Here is a 14,584-nt window from a genome sequence, read left to right on the forward strand (position 1 = left end):
TGCGTAGTAATAATGGCTGAAAGCAGTTTGAATTTCCGGAAGTTAATTGCACCGTGTGCAGTGGAATATCCCGTGGCTATAAGCGAACATTGTGTAGAGAGGCGGGCGGCCGAAGAATATAAGTGAGCGTGAACTTAGTGCGATCTAATCCAACGAGTGCGTCGTGCAGCCCGTGGCTGGATTTTGAAATTGATTGTGCCCGTTGCACAAAAGCGAGTAAACATTTGAACGCACCGTGTGCGTATTACGGCTGAGGCCTAAGAAGAAAACGTGCTCGTGACACGAGTGGTGATTTGTCCGAACGTGTCCTTGACGCATTGCGAACTCGATTGAACGAGAGTGAACAAGTTCAAACATGAGCGACAGTGAAACACCACGTGGAATGTTGAAAAGTGTATCACAAAGAAACATATTGGAAGAGCTAACGGAATCGAGTAGTGACAACGTGCTGCCAGTTCCGTCGGTGGCAGATCAAAAGATTGCGAAGCAAGTGCTCGAGCAGAAGAAAAAAATGGAGTCCAAGTTGGAAGTGCTGACAGATCGGCGAGATCTGATAATGGAGAAGCTGATACGAATGAAGGAGTCTTTGAGAGGGGAAGGTGTGAGCATACATTTGCTCAACCTTCACCTTGAAACACTGCGACGATGTGCGGATGAATTCGACAGGATTCATAGCGAAATCTCGGCATTGCTGCCGAAAGAACAACGAACCGTAGTACGTCAGGAGTACGCGGTATTTGAGGATGTCCACAACGAACTTTACGTAGACTTCCAGACAAGAATTGCACGAACGCAAGAAGCATGTCGCGAAATTCCAGGTACGTCAAGTAGTTCAAGCATTCCCGGTTTCCAGCAACCGATAGTAGTGCAAGCAGCTGCCCCGCAACTACACGCTCCGTTCCCAAAATTCGATGGGACACCGGAGAATTGGTACAGCTTTAAGAGCCTCTTCAAGAGCATTATGGCGAAGTACCCAAACGAGTCTTCAGCGATGAAGATTTTGCACTTGCGCAATTCTCTCGAAGGCGATGCAAAGTGCAAGATCGACCAAGACGTCGTGAATAACAACAATTACGAAAGGGCCTGGAAGATTCTCGAGGACGCGTACGAGGATAAGCGGCTGATACTGGATACGCATATTGACGCTATTTTGGATTGCGCCGTCATCAGCAGTGACAACCGTGGGAAATCGATTTCACAATTGGTTGAAACTTGTTCTAAGCATGTTGATGCTTTGGACGGTCACAGCTATCCTGTCGAAGGTTTAGGAGAGTTGATCCTGCTTAACATCTTCCACAAGAAGCTCGACAAGGACACGCAAGAGCAATGGGAAACGAAGGTACCCAGAGGAGAGTTACCGGAATACAAAACGTTTATGGAGTTCCTTCGTGAACGAGGACGCGTTCTGCAGCGTACAAATCGCTCCCAGCAGTCAACGGTCCAAGCGAAACAGCATGTTGCAGTAACTGGTCACAAAACAGCAACACAAGCATTGAAATCGTTTATGCAAACGGGTAGCGAAACGTGTCCATGCTGTCCGGAAGAGCACGCCATCTACAGGTGTATGAAATTCAAGGACATGAATTTCACAGAGCGCAAGTCCGTTGCCACAAGGATGGGTTTGTGTTACAACTGTTTGAAACTGTATCATCGAGTTATTGACTGCAAATCCGATCAACGGTGCAAGGTGCAAGGTTGCGGTCGTAAGCATCATAGCCTTTTGCATCCCGAGGATGAGATTTGGCAGAAAAGTGGAGAGAGGTCTCCGATGCCAGAAGTTGTTGAAGATAACGAGCCAAAACAACAGGAACCAGATGGTCGGCGTGCGACAACGATGTGCGCGCTGATTGATACAGCAAAGCGGCAAGTGCTGCTATCAACCGCAGAGGTCTTGGTGGTCGGACATGGAGGGTCCACCATCAAGTGCCGTGCCTTGTTGGATTCAGGATCCGACAGCCATATTATCACAGAGAGACTGGCCAACAGACTGAAGCTTAAGATGAAACGCGTCGACTTTCCGATTAGCGGTCTCAACGACATCCAGACCAGAGTGAAGTATCTGGTATCGACGAAAATTCGCTCCCGAATCAATACGTATGCGACGAGTGATTTGAATTTCTTGGTCGTACCAAGAATCTCAGCAAGGCTTCCACAGGTGGAAATCAGAGCCGGTTCTTGTAGGGTACCGACAGGTTTGCAGTTAGCAGATCCATCGTTCCATGTACCAGGAGAAGTGGATATGATTATTGGCAACGAGATATTCTTCGACTTGGTGAAGGCTGGACGCCTGAAAATAGAGAACACTGCGATTACGTTGGCTGAAACAGAGTTTGGATGGATTGCTGGAGGATCAGCGCAGTTGAAAAAGGATGCATCACGTGCAGTACAGTGCCAACTAAATTATCGCACACAAGTTGGCAACATGATCAAGTTTTCCGAAATCGAGAACGATCCTCTCGGTATTAAATCAGCAGCGGTCGATTCAGCTGTCAAAAAGCGTGCGAGAAATGGACGAAGACGTGGTGTACAACAACTCTCATTCAACGGCAAACAGTATCAGCTTGGTGATTCTTTCGTTATGACGAGGAACCGTTGCGAACCATCAATCTCTTCATCATCTGGAAAACGAATATGGTGTAACGAATTCAAGGCTAATCCGTATGATGCAGCAAAATCGAATACGCTGTTAGTTGAAGATGGAGTGACGCGAAGGGATTTACAAGAGCAACAATTAGTGAACGAAATGGTTCGAGAGAAGCGAGATGTAATGGTAGAAGATAGTCCGTTTCCAGCATCGGCAGGTACTGTAACGAAGATGAGTGAGCGACTTCAGCCTGGACGATCGATCAAGAGAGAAGTAGTTACTGTTTTGTTGAGCCAAAGGTCTCAACGGGGGGTGTATGTTTGAGAAAAATCTTGTACTCGACGCACCGCAGGATAGCAGGGTTTAAATGTGAGAGCTTTTCGTGTGTAGACTGTTTGCGCGCCTAGACTGAAAGCTTGCTAGCGTGTGTGAAGAGGTGAAAGGTACAGTGGATTCAAGAGAAAATGCAGCTGGATGGAAGACATGAATGAACAGGCAACAGTCCACTAGCAAACTTCGCGGAGTGATATTCTCGCGGAGTAATCAAAGTTAATAAAGTTAAAGTTATATTAGAAATCAACCCACGCGTTCACAGTGCAATTCAAATCCAATCCGGAGAAAACCCAAATTCCCTGAGCTACCGTTGGAACAGGGCTATTAAGTTTGTACTTAATTACATTACAAGCGTGTTTGGAACATATCTTAAAACTTCTTTATAGTAATTTCCATATAAACCTACATTGTCTTTGGGCCACCTTTAAATCACCACCTAGAAAGCTGAAAATTTCACAGAACACTATTTATATAGTAAGGATGACAAAGAACATATGGAGGATTCTCAAACATTTTTAAATTTTGAATCACCCCAATGTACATAAACACACGGATACGCAAATACAAACATATGTTCAAGTCTCTCGAAATCAAACAAAAAAAAAATTACTCTAGAACCCCCGACCGATTATTTTGGTTTTTGCAGCAAATGAACGCGAGAGACCTATATTTTATTGTGACGAAGTTTCAGACTTACCTATTTTTTGTAATAAAGATGTTCTACGAAACACACCGTGTTTTTTGATATTTTATTTTCGATATTCTTTTAAAGTTGCACTTACAAAATTATGATAAAAAAGTTTTACTCAAAGAAAAAGAAAATCAATTTGTATTGAGAAAAAAAAAAAATAGTGACGAAAAAAAGTGCCCACTTCGTTCTTGGCCCCAGAAAAGATTAATTGAAGAAAAATAAAAAGCAATTTAATATTTAATGTGTCCTTTTTTGGCCTTAAGGACTTGCTGAAGGCGCTTCGGCATGCTTTCCACCAGGTTTTGTAGGTGCTGTGGATTTAGTTCTTCCCAGGCACGCTCCAAGGCTTCAAAATAATTATTTTTGTTGGTAACACCAGTTTTGCCAACCCTGGCATCGAGAATTGCCCACAAATTCTCGATGGGGTTGAGGTCTGGGCTTTGTGGAGGCCATTCCAGCGGTTTAATCCGACAAGACCGGAAGAAAGACTTGGTCTTCTTGGAAGTATGCTTCGGGTCGTTGTCCTGCTGAAAAATGAATTTCTCTTCAAGGCCCGTCTGGATCAGCGAAACCTCCAGATTTTCCCGCAAGATGTTGATGTAGGAATCTGCCGTCATTATGCCGTCGATTTTCACGAGGCTTCCTACTCCACCCCAGCGAGTGCTTCACTGTTCCTTGGATGTGGCGCTCCTGAAGCTCCTCACCCGATCTGCACCACACACGAGCCCGCCGCTTTCGGTTAAACAGCTCGAATTTTGACTCGTCCGTCCAGAGAACCGTTTTCCAGAACTCAAGGGGCTTATCAGCATGCTCCTTAGCAAACTTAATCCGTTTGGCTTTGTTTGCTTTGCTGATAAATGGACGCTTCCGGGCAACTTTGCTATTTAACACCTGTTCTACGAGACGGCGACGAACAGTTCGGCTGGAAACTGATAGCTGAACGGTTTCTTGGATCTCTCGGACAGTTATCTTTGGGTTCTTCTTGACTTCGCGCATGATCTTGGCGTCCGTTCTTTCATCCGTTTTGCGCTTCCTGCCTCTGCCGGGGCGATCCACAACTGATCCGAACGTTTTTTGTTTCAGGAGAATTTTCCCAACCGCTGCCTTGCTGATATTATACTTATTAGCGACAGCCCTATGCGATTCACCGTTTTGAACATCATGAACAATCAATTTTCGGATACACAAGGGAATTATTTTCGAAATCACTGCGTTCTCCATTTTTCTTATCTGAATCAAATGCGATCACGTGTAGAAAAGCACCAAGTCGAGCCATTTGCTTCAAAACATGTCAAAATATCAAAACATAAACAAGCAAGGGGTCTTCCAATGGAAACTTATCGAAAACATATTGATTTTAGAAGTGGGCACTTTATTTTGTCACTGTTTTTTTTTCGATACAAATTGATTTTCTTTCTTTCAGTTAAAATCTTTTTTTTCAGTATTCCATTAGCAAAACTTGAAAATAATATAAAAAATAAGATATTGCTGTGTGCGTTTGAAATGCAAATATCAAATGCGGGAACACCAAACGCGGTTAGATTGTTTACAAGAAATGCGATGTCAAAGATAGATTTTTCTTGCTAGGGCGGCGGTGATTTATTTAATCGTTGCTAGGTGTCCTCTGATTGTTTTGTGTAACCGCATTTGGAAGACGTTTAGTCAAGATTTGCTTCTCAAATGCAAACAGCAATAATAAAAAAGACTACAGTACGTTTACTTTCATTTGAGCCAAATAAATGAGATAAATTTAATAAATGATGAAGTGGGCACTTTATTTTGCCTATCAGTGTATCATAAAAAATCAGAGAATCACTAGAAAACGAGAATTGCTCATGTTAACTGCATGGGCTGGTATCAGTGGGTCGTCCGTGGTGCGGCATCAACACACTCTTCTCAGGGGTCTGATTTCAGATTTCCCCCTTGTAGAAACAAATAAAAAATTACGGAATAGTATTCACGAACTGCACGGGTCATCAATATTCATGCTCATGTTACTTTTAAAGTTTGAAATACCTAACTTTTAGGTTGATGAATACTATTTTCATATCTCACATTTATAATTACCATATAAGTACAAAATTGGAAAGCTGTAAGAAACTGTTCGAAAGATGTTTTTTTATTAGATCTTATTGTGAATCAATTCAAGTTCATTTGGCCCATTGTCAGCCCTATGAAAGAATGACAGTGGGCCAATTTTCATATTATTTTCTTATTTAATAAATAATTAACAAATTTCAAATACTTTTTCTGCACTTGCAATGTATTCTTCATAACTTTTTTTTCATATTTGGTAAAACATTTCCAGTTTAATTACAAACGTTGTTTGAAAATCAATCGAGGTAAAGGTATTTTTGGCCCCATAGCACCTCCTACGAAGGTATGTGAAAAAAAAAATGAAGATGAGAGAAAGTAATCAAATGGATTGGTAGGACAGATCGCCCAGAAAAGTTTAACGATATTTTATGCAATAGTACAAACTTTTTTAATTTATCAATCCATATACTAAGCGCGTTGATTGGAAGTCTAAGTATAACCCTAGCTTTGCCGCAATCATGTGCATTTCTAAATAGTGGAATTCTATCTCCCATAAGCAAAAAGCGGAAAGCATTTTATTCTCAATTTTCTGCCGCATTAATTGTTAATAGCAATTGAGGCTTGATAGCATTTCGACAAAAAAAACCTGAATTCCACAATTCTTTGCATAATTATTCTCCCCCAAAAATTACGATTCTCGAAAAAGAATCCCCAAGCCATTATGGACTCAAAAAAAAAGAAAAAAAAAACCTTAGGGGTCATCCAAAAATGACGTCCATCATTTAGGGGAGGGGGGGGTCTATGAAAGTGTGACAGTGCGTGTATTAGGTATTGGAAAAAGCGTGACACAGGGGGGAGGGGGGGTCTAGGAATCCCGAAAAACGATGGACGTCATATTTGAACCGTCCCTTACCAAGGCTCTCCAACTATTTATGACCGCAACAGAACCATCTGCAGCCAACCAAGCACGATCTGAACGGACCATGGGAATAGATACCTACTGTTTTCCCTATAAATATGTTTTCCCCGGAGATGGGGTACCGCACCTCTGAGAGGGCCAATCACCGAGGCACGTCTTCACTTGATTTTCTCCCCCGATGCTTCTCTGACCGATGAACGTGGGCTGTAGCTAACTTCTGTGTCGCTCCGCCGTTGATGAAACCTCAAACATGCCACCATTAAATGGGATTTTTTTTCGTAATTTTCTAATTAAGTTTTATTGTTAATTTTTTCTCGTATTTTTCCGAAACCCCAACCCGATTGAGATGGAGGATTCCTTTTTTCCCATCGTCGTTGGTTGTTTTTAATTCCCATTTCCCTAGGAGCATTTCGCGTGGCCGCAGGAGGAGAAAACTCAATTTGAAAATGTGGCTATGTGTTCTGACCATTTCATTTTCGGGCCATCTTTCGTTTCGTCTCACGATTGGTGGTGTGTTTATTTTGGCATTATTTTTTTTCTTGTGTTTTCTCCGAAAGGAAGTATCACTGTGGATCTCAGAAAGCCCTCGATAAAAATTAAAACTACAGGCTGCAGCCGGCCGAGAAAGAAAAAAGAGAAATCGCTTAAATGGCAGTCGAATTCATTGATGGTGTTTACGAAAGAGTAATTAGCGTTGAATAATTGGCAATTTATGCAAATTGATAAAGGCTACTGCACTGTTCGTTCAGTTGAAAGTTGTCGGCTTTCTTTTTTTTTTTGTGCAAGTGATTTGTAACTTTCCTCTGTTCTTCTATGCGTAAGAGTGAAGCGTTATTTAGGGTATCCTTTGGCTAGCAATTCTTACTAAATTCTTGATTGTTTCTTATTTTCTTTCTGGTGGGTTTCCTAACAATTTTCATGGAAGCACTTGAGCACTTTAAAACATTAACATAAAAAATCAAACTATAGGTATTAACGAGTGTTCAATAAAAAATGAGAATGTTTTTTCAGTCATATAGTAATAGAATCAACGAATTCAGCATATTTTATTATTATCATAATGTTTATTTTTCATAAAAACTTCAATAAATATTGAAGAAGGGGTCTGATCAGCCTTTTTTTTATATATTCTCTATTATTTTATTAAACGTTATAATACTTCTTACAACTACTTACAGTATTATTTACTTTACAAAATATTTTGTAAGTAATTTACATATATGTTACATACAACTATAGTTTTCGATTGTTTTCCCTCCAAAAATACATTTTACCTAAATGCAATGAGAGCAGAACCAAAGGAACACTATACTTTATTTGATTTTTTTCAGCAATACTCTCTATCCAACTCCAATTTTTTTTTTAGTTTTGTATATTTTTAATTCTATGAAATTTGTTATCAATTTGTTCACATTTCTCACACCAGTAATTTTCTTATTCATTTATTCTATGGTTTTGCATTTTGACTTTATTGAAAATTATGTCATTAAGCTAACACGGGAGACCGTGTTATTTTCTCTATCTTCTGTCTCACTCTAACGCAGCCTAGGGCTGAAAATCTCCTTAATAAAGCTATAATAATAATCACTCTAACAATTTTCATCAGAACTTTGCAGAAGCAAAGCTCGAGTTTTAGTGAACCTATAAAGCTGAAAATTTAATGGGTTGTGCACTACATATATAGAATTATATGATATTTTTTCACATCGATATATCGAGTGGTACTTGGAGATTTGCTTCTTCAAATGGACAGGGTGATTATAATGACGTCCCATGCGGCCTCAAACGCTTCAAAAAGAACAGATTTAGTCCCCGACGAGACATGATTTTTACTTATATTTTTCCACACTTGGTCCCACCCTTCACATGAATGTTTTCTTTCCATTCTTTTTTTTACATTTTACATTTTAACATTTTAACATTTTGTTAACAACATATTACATTTCATTTGCCGTAGCAGTTCAGTTTTTTTTACAGGTGAGTTGATTTCACCTGCTTATAAGAGAAAAAAAAACGTTTTTAATATACTTAACCTAACTTAACCTAAACATATAACGTATTAATCGTGGCAATAGAAGATTGTAACGATTTTTGCCTGAAATTATTTTATTTGACATTTGTTCCAATGTTTCAACATTGGATATTCTATGTAACTCATTGGTACTATACCAGGGAGGAAGCCTCAGAATCATTTTCAAAATTTTATTTTGAATTCTCTGCAGAACTTTCTTTCTGGTATTACAACAGCTAGTCCATATTGGTACAGCATACAACATGGCTGGCCTGAAAATTTGTTTGAATATCAAAAGTTTGTTCTTAAGACAAAGTTTTGATTTTCTATTAATAAGGGGATAGAGACATTTTACAGATTTGTTACATTTGGCTTGAATGCCCTCAATGTGATTTTTGAAAGTTAAATTCTTATTCTAGCTGCATTATGGCATTACATTTCATCCCATCTTTAGATCCTCTGAGCATGATATGGATCGAATCGTAAGATATCATCTCAGAGCTCTGTGATCGATTTTTCGTCAATATCTCATGCTCAGATGAGTCATCTTGAGCTCAGCAATCCACGCGTTTGGTCTACTTTGCAGAAACACACACACTTGACGGAATTCCACTTATTTTCATTTGTTAGTGAAAAACTACCGGACAAATTCCCAACTGCAACGGAAATCATCAATCACAACTACGTGAACAGTATTTGTTAAAATAAAATCTCGTCTTAATAAACAGGATTTGCAACATTTTTCTTCTACCGGAAGCCGGAAAATAAATAAAAAGAAAATTATATGGAGTGATGCAGTTGATGGGATTAATAAAAGAAAATTTAGTTGTTAATCAGATGGATTGCAAGTTTGTTAATTTCAATTCATCTACATAATTGTAGTTTTATTGTATATTATCTAATAATGTACCTATAGCTATCCCCAAGTCGGAATCTGATTGAACAACGTATATTGAATACTTGTGGCATAAATATGGAAACACACACAATTGATTTGAACATGGTTCTTAGCGGCAACAATTACAATGCATTCACTCTAACTCTCACTCAAAGAAAATCATGTTTAATTATCATCTAGTTCATCTTATTCCATAATCTACGAATCCTGTTAAGATGGTTCACCGCCTTTCAAGATCGTCCCAGAAAGAAACCGTGTATTCGATTACCTATAGAGGGGGAGATGAAACAGATGATCTGGATTTCCCTGATACTGGACAGCTAAAAACTCAGATCATTAAGTGAACAAGAGGACAATATATTTACTAAACGAATTGAAAAGGAACTTCCCGGTCACTCTGAGGCATAACATTATGAGTTTTGTTCATGGAAATACTGTTATTTTATTATAAAAATGATACAAGCCCGATATTGTGGTACAAGAAAAGTGCTCGTGTTATTCATAAATTTCAATTTTCATTGCTTGGAACCAATATTCAAAAAAATATTTCTCGCCATTATTGAGTGCCACATAGGACGGTATATTCGAAGATCACAGTTGTTGGGAAAACGAAAAGATTCCGAAAAATTGCTCTCAAATCCATCGTTGTTAACTCTGTAAAGGAAGGCAATATAAAAATAAGCGTAAAAATAAATTAAAAAGGTAGATTGTAGCAAACCACAAAACAGCTGTCAAGGTTATCTTTTGATGATCAAGATTGAGATATGATATCATTTCAGAGCGCTCTTGGATTGAAGATAATATCTTTCCATTATCCGAAGATGATCTCGTTCATCAGATGAGATTGCAATGCCTGTTCTAGCATGAGTCCTAGATACTTAACTTCATCTGACCAATTTATTGGAACCCCTCTCATCGTGACAACATGTCTACTTGAAGGTTTCCAATAAAGAGCTTTTGGTTTATGTGGGAATATTATTAGTTGAGTTTTGGAAGCATTAGGAGAAATCTTCCATTTCTGCAAGTATGAAGAAAAAATATCCAATCTTTTTTGCAATCGACTACAGATGACACGCAGGCTTCGTCCTTTGGCGGAGAGGCCTGTGTCATCCGCAAACAAGGATTTTTAACATCCCTGAGGTAACTCAGGTAATTCAGATGTGAAAATATTGTATAATATTGGTCCCAAAATGCTGCCTTGGGGAACACCAGCTCTTACAGGAAGTCTTCCAGATCTGGAGTTCAGATAATTGACCTGAAGTGTACGATTTGACAGATAACTTTGAATTATTCTAACAATGTATGTTGTAAAATAAAAGTTTTTTTAATTTTACAATCAAACCTTCATGCCAAACACTGTCGAATGCTTTTTCTATGTCTAGAAGAGCAAGACCAGTAGAATAGCCTTCAGATTTGTTGGAACGGATCAAATTTGTTACACGTAAAAGTTGATGAGCGGTCGAATGTCCATGGCGGAATCCGAACTGTTCATTGGCAAAAATTGAATTTTCGTTGATGTGAGCCATCATTCTGTTCAAAATAACCTTTTCAAAAAGTTTACTGATGGATGAAAGCAAACTGATTGGACGATAGCTAGAAGCTTCTGCAGGATTTTTGTCTGGTTTTAAAATTGGAACAACCTTAACATTTTTCCATTTGTCAGGAAAATATGCTAATTGAAAACATTTGTTAAATATATCAACTAAAAATGATAAGCTACTTTCTGGAAGTTCTACAGGATGTAGAAAATTCCATCATCGCCAGGAGCTTTCATATTTTTGATTTTTTTTTAATAATAGTTCTCACTTCTTCCAAATCAGTCTCCCAGGCATTTTCGAAAACGTTCTCTTGATTGAGAATATTTTCGAACTCCTGAGTAACTTGATTTTCAATTGGACTAGTAAGTCCTAAATTAAAATTGGGCGCACTTTCAAACCGCATAGCAAGTTTTTGAGCTTTTTCGTAATTAGTTAGTAATAATTTGTTTTCCTCTTTCAATGCCGGTATTGGCTTCTGAGGTTTTTCCAAGATTTTAGATAATTTCCAAAAGGGCTTAGAGCCAGGGTTCAATTGAGAAATTTTATTTTCAAAATTTTTGTTTCCTAATCGAGAAAAACGTTTTTTGATTTCTTTCTGCAAATCCTGCCATACAATTTTCATAGCAGGATCGCGAGTGCGTTGAAATTGCCTTCTCCTCACGTTTTTAAGACGGATTAAGAGTTTAAGATCATCGTCTATAATCACGGATTCAAATTTTACTTCACATTTTGGAATTGCAATGCTCCGGGCTTCAACAATGGAATTTGTTAAAGTTTCAAGAGCATTGTCAATATCAAGTTTAGTTTCTAAAGAAATGTTAACATCAAGATTAGAGTCATCATACGTTTCATATATATTCCAGTCGGCTCGTAAATAATTGAAAGTGGAGCTGATAGGATTGAGAATCGCTTCTTGGGATATTTGAAATGTAACAGGGACATGATCAGAATCAAAATCAGCATGAGTAATCAGTCGGCTACAAAGATGACTAGAGTCGGTTAAGACCAAATCAATCGTAGATGGATTTCTAGAAGAGGAAAAACATGTGGGGCTATCAGGGTATTGAATTGAGAAATATCCTGAAAATAAAATTCTGCCGTTGGAATTACTTTGAGAATTATTCCATGACCGATGTTTGGCATTAAAGTAACTAATGACAACATTTTTTGACTTATTGCGAGTCAATTTTCGCAAGTCAGTTTGGAGCAAATTAACTTGCTGTCCAGAGCATTGAAAAGGCAAATAGGCAGCTATGAAAGTATATTTACCTGACTGTGTTTCAACAAAATCACCTAAAGTTTCAAAAACTTTAGTTTCAAATGACGAAAACAGTTGATGTTTTATACGCCTATGAATGATGATTGCAACTCCCCCACATGCCCCATCAAGTCGATCGTTACGATAAACAAAAAAGTTAGGATCTCTTTTGAGTTTAGATCCAGGTTTTAAATAAGTTTCGGTAATAACTACTATATGCACGTTATTAATTGTAAGAAAATCAAACAGCTCGTCCTCTTTACCATTCAGAGAACGAGCATTCCAATTTAAAATATTTAAATTATTATTTGGATCCATTAGAAAAACGTAATCCAATATTAATTTGATTTGTAAATTTTACACCAACTTGGACTGCTTCAGTCATAGTGGTGGCTTTGAACATCAATCATTAGATTCAAATGTTCAGTTAGAAAATTAAAATCAAAGGCAGACATATCACTTGAAGTGGGTACATTTGATGATTTCCCATTAGAATTTTCGGTAGACGAAGAAGCTGAGTAGGAGTTACCTGTGGCGGTAGGGTTTTTTCCATTTGATTTGAAACAAGTAGAATGGGTACTCATGGAACGAATAGGGGAAGAGTTCAAATTACCTGCTAGCTGCTACGATATCGGCAAAGGATTTACCGTGGGTAGATACATTCGAAATTGAAAAATTCGAACGGCTACCCGACGGATTAAAATAAGTTAGTGAATGAGCATGATTATGATCTTCCTGATGGGTATGTTTCCTAATCAAAAGATCGTTAACTGAAAAATGAGCATTGTTCGATACTCTACCAGGCAAATTCCGGAAACGACCGTTATCGTAACGGATATTATCTTTCATCTGCCTGTCACGAGCCTCAATGACTCTCTTGCGTGAAGGACAATTCCAAAAATTGGACTTATGATTAGCCCCACAATTAGAGCATATGAACTTGGTGGTATCTTCCTTCACTGGACAGACGTCCTTGGCGTGAGAAGAACCTCCACAAATCATGCATTTAGCATCCATGCGACAATTTGTTGTACCATGACCCCACTTTTGGCACCGACGGCACTGAGTGGGGTTCTGGTAATTTCCTCCAGGTTTCTGGAAATGTTCCCATGTCACACGGACATCGACATAAGTCTTGCTTTTTCTAATGCTTTAATATTTTTTAGTTCTTTTTTGTTAAAGTGAACTAAATAATATTCTTGAGAAAGCCCTTTCCGAACAATGCCAGATTGGGTTCTCTTTTTCATAATGATTACTTGGACTGGGGAAAATCCAAGTAAATCATTTATACCATTTTTGATCTCTTCAGGTGACTTATAGTCACTTGAGAGGCCTTTCAAGACAACTTTGAACAAACGTTCAGTTTTGTCGTCATAAGTAAAAAACTTGTGCTTCTTCTCTTCAAGGTGTTTGAGAAGAAGTTCGCGATCTTTAAGAGTTTCCGGCAAAACGCGACAGTCTCCTTTCTTTGCGATTTGGAAGGAAACCTTGATTCCCCAATGGAGTTCAAGATCTCCTGCCTAATCCCCCTAATTCGGAACAACTGACCACGATAGGCGGCACTCTTTGCTTCCTCACTTGAATCAAAGAGCCTGGGCTAGAGGCTGCTTCGATTTGGTGTTCGGAAAATTTGTCTAGAGCATCAAACTGAATGCTCATTTCGATACAATTATTCATTTCACCCTTGGAAGAAAGTTCGCATTCCGGAGAAACGTCCCTCCTTCCATTCTTGCCACGTTTAGTGACAGTTTTAAATCCCACTTTTTTGGAAGAAAGTTGTGAATTCAGAGATTCACCCTTTTTTTTGTTCGTGGTTTTAACCATGTAGTGAATAAACGAATGAAGAAGAGACCTTCTAAGAGTTTTTTTCCCCAAGACAGTGTTTAAGAAGGATTACCACCGCTAGCTTTCACTAATGGGTCCGACCAAAAATGAAAGGCACGGGTCTTAACAAGGATCCTAAAGGGATCAATAGTAGGAAAATAGCAAAGTACTGTTTTTGTTCAGTGCTACAATTTTACTATTTTCCTACTATTGACCCCTTTACGATCCTTCTTGAAGTTCTGTTGCAATGCTTTAGGTAGTTCTATTAAACTTCCAAGGGCAGAGAGAATTTGTGTACGCATAGTACGGAGGTACGATGCGCACTTGTGATATTTTTCCGCATCATCCTTTCTGTGATTAAGCGATCACACCATAAACATTAATTAACAATCAAATCTTTCTTGTATACCGAAACTAATCCCACCGTAACTCTACAAAATCCTTATCTAAAACCGGTGCATCTTTCTGCATCTGAGAAAGGAAAAAAAAAA

Source organism: Aedes aegypti, chromosome 2, assembly GCF_002204515.2.
Source record: "Aedes aegypti strain LVP_AGWG chromosome 2, AaegL5.0 Primary Assembly, whole genome shotgun sequence".
Lineage (NCBI taxonomy): Eukaryota > Metazoa > Arthropoda > Insecta > Diptera > Culicidae > Aedes > Aedes aegypti.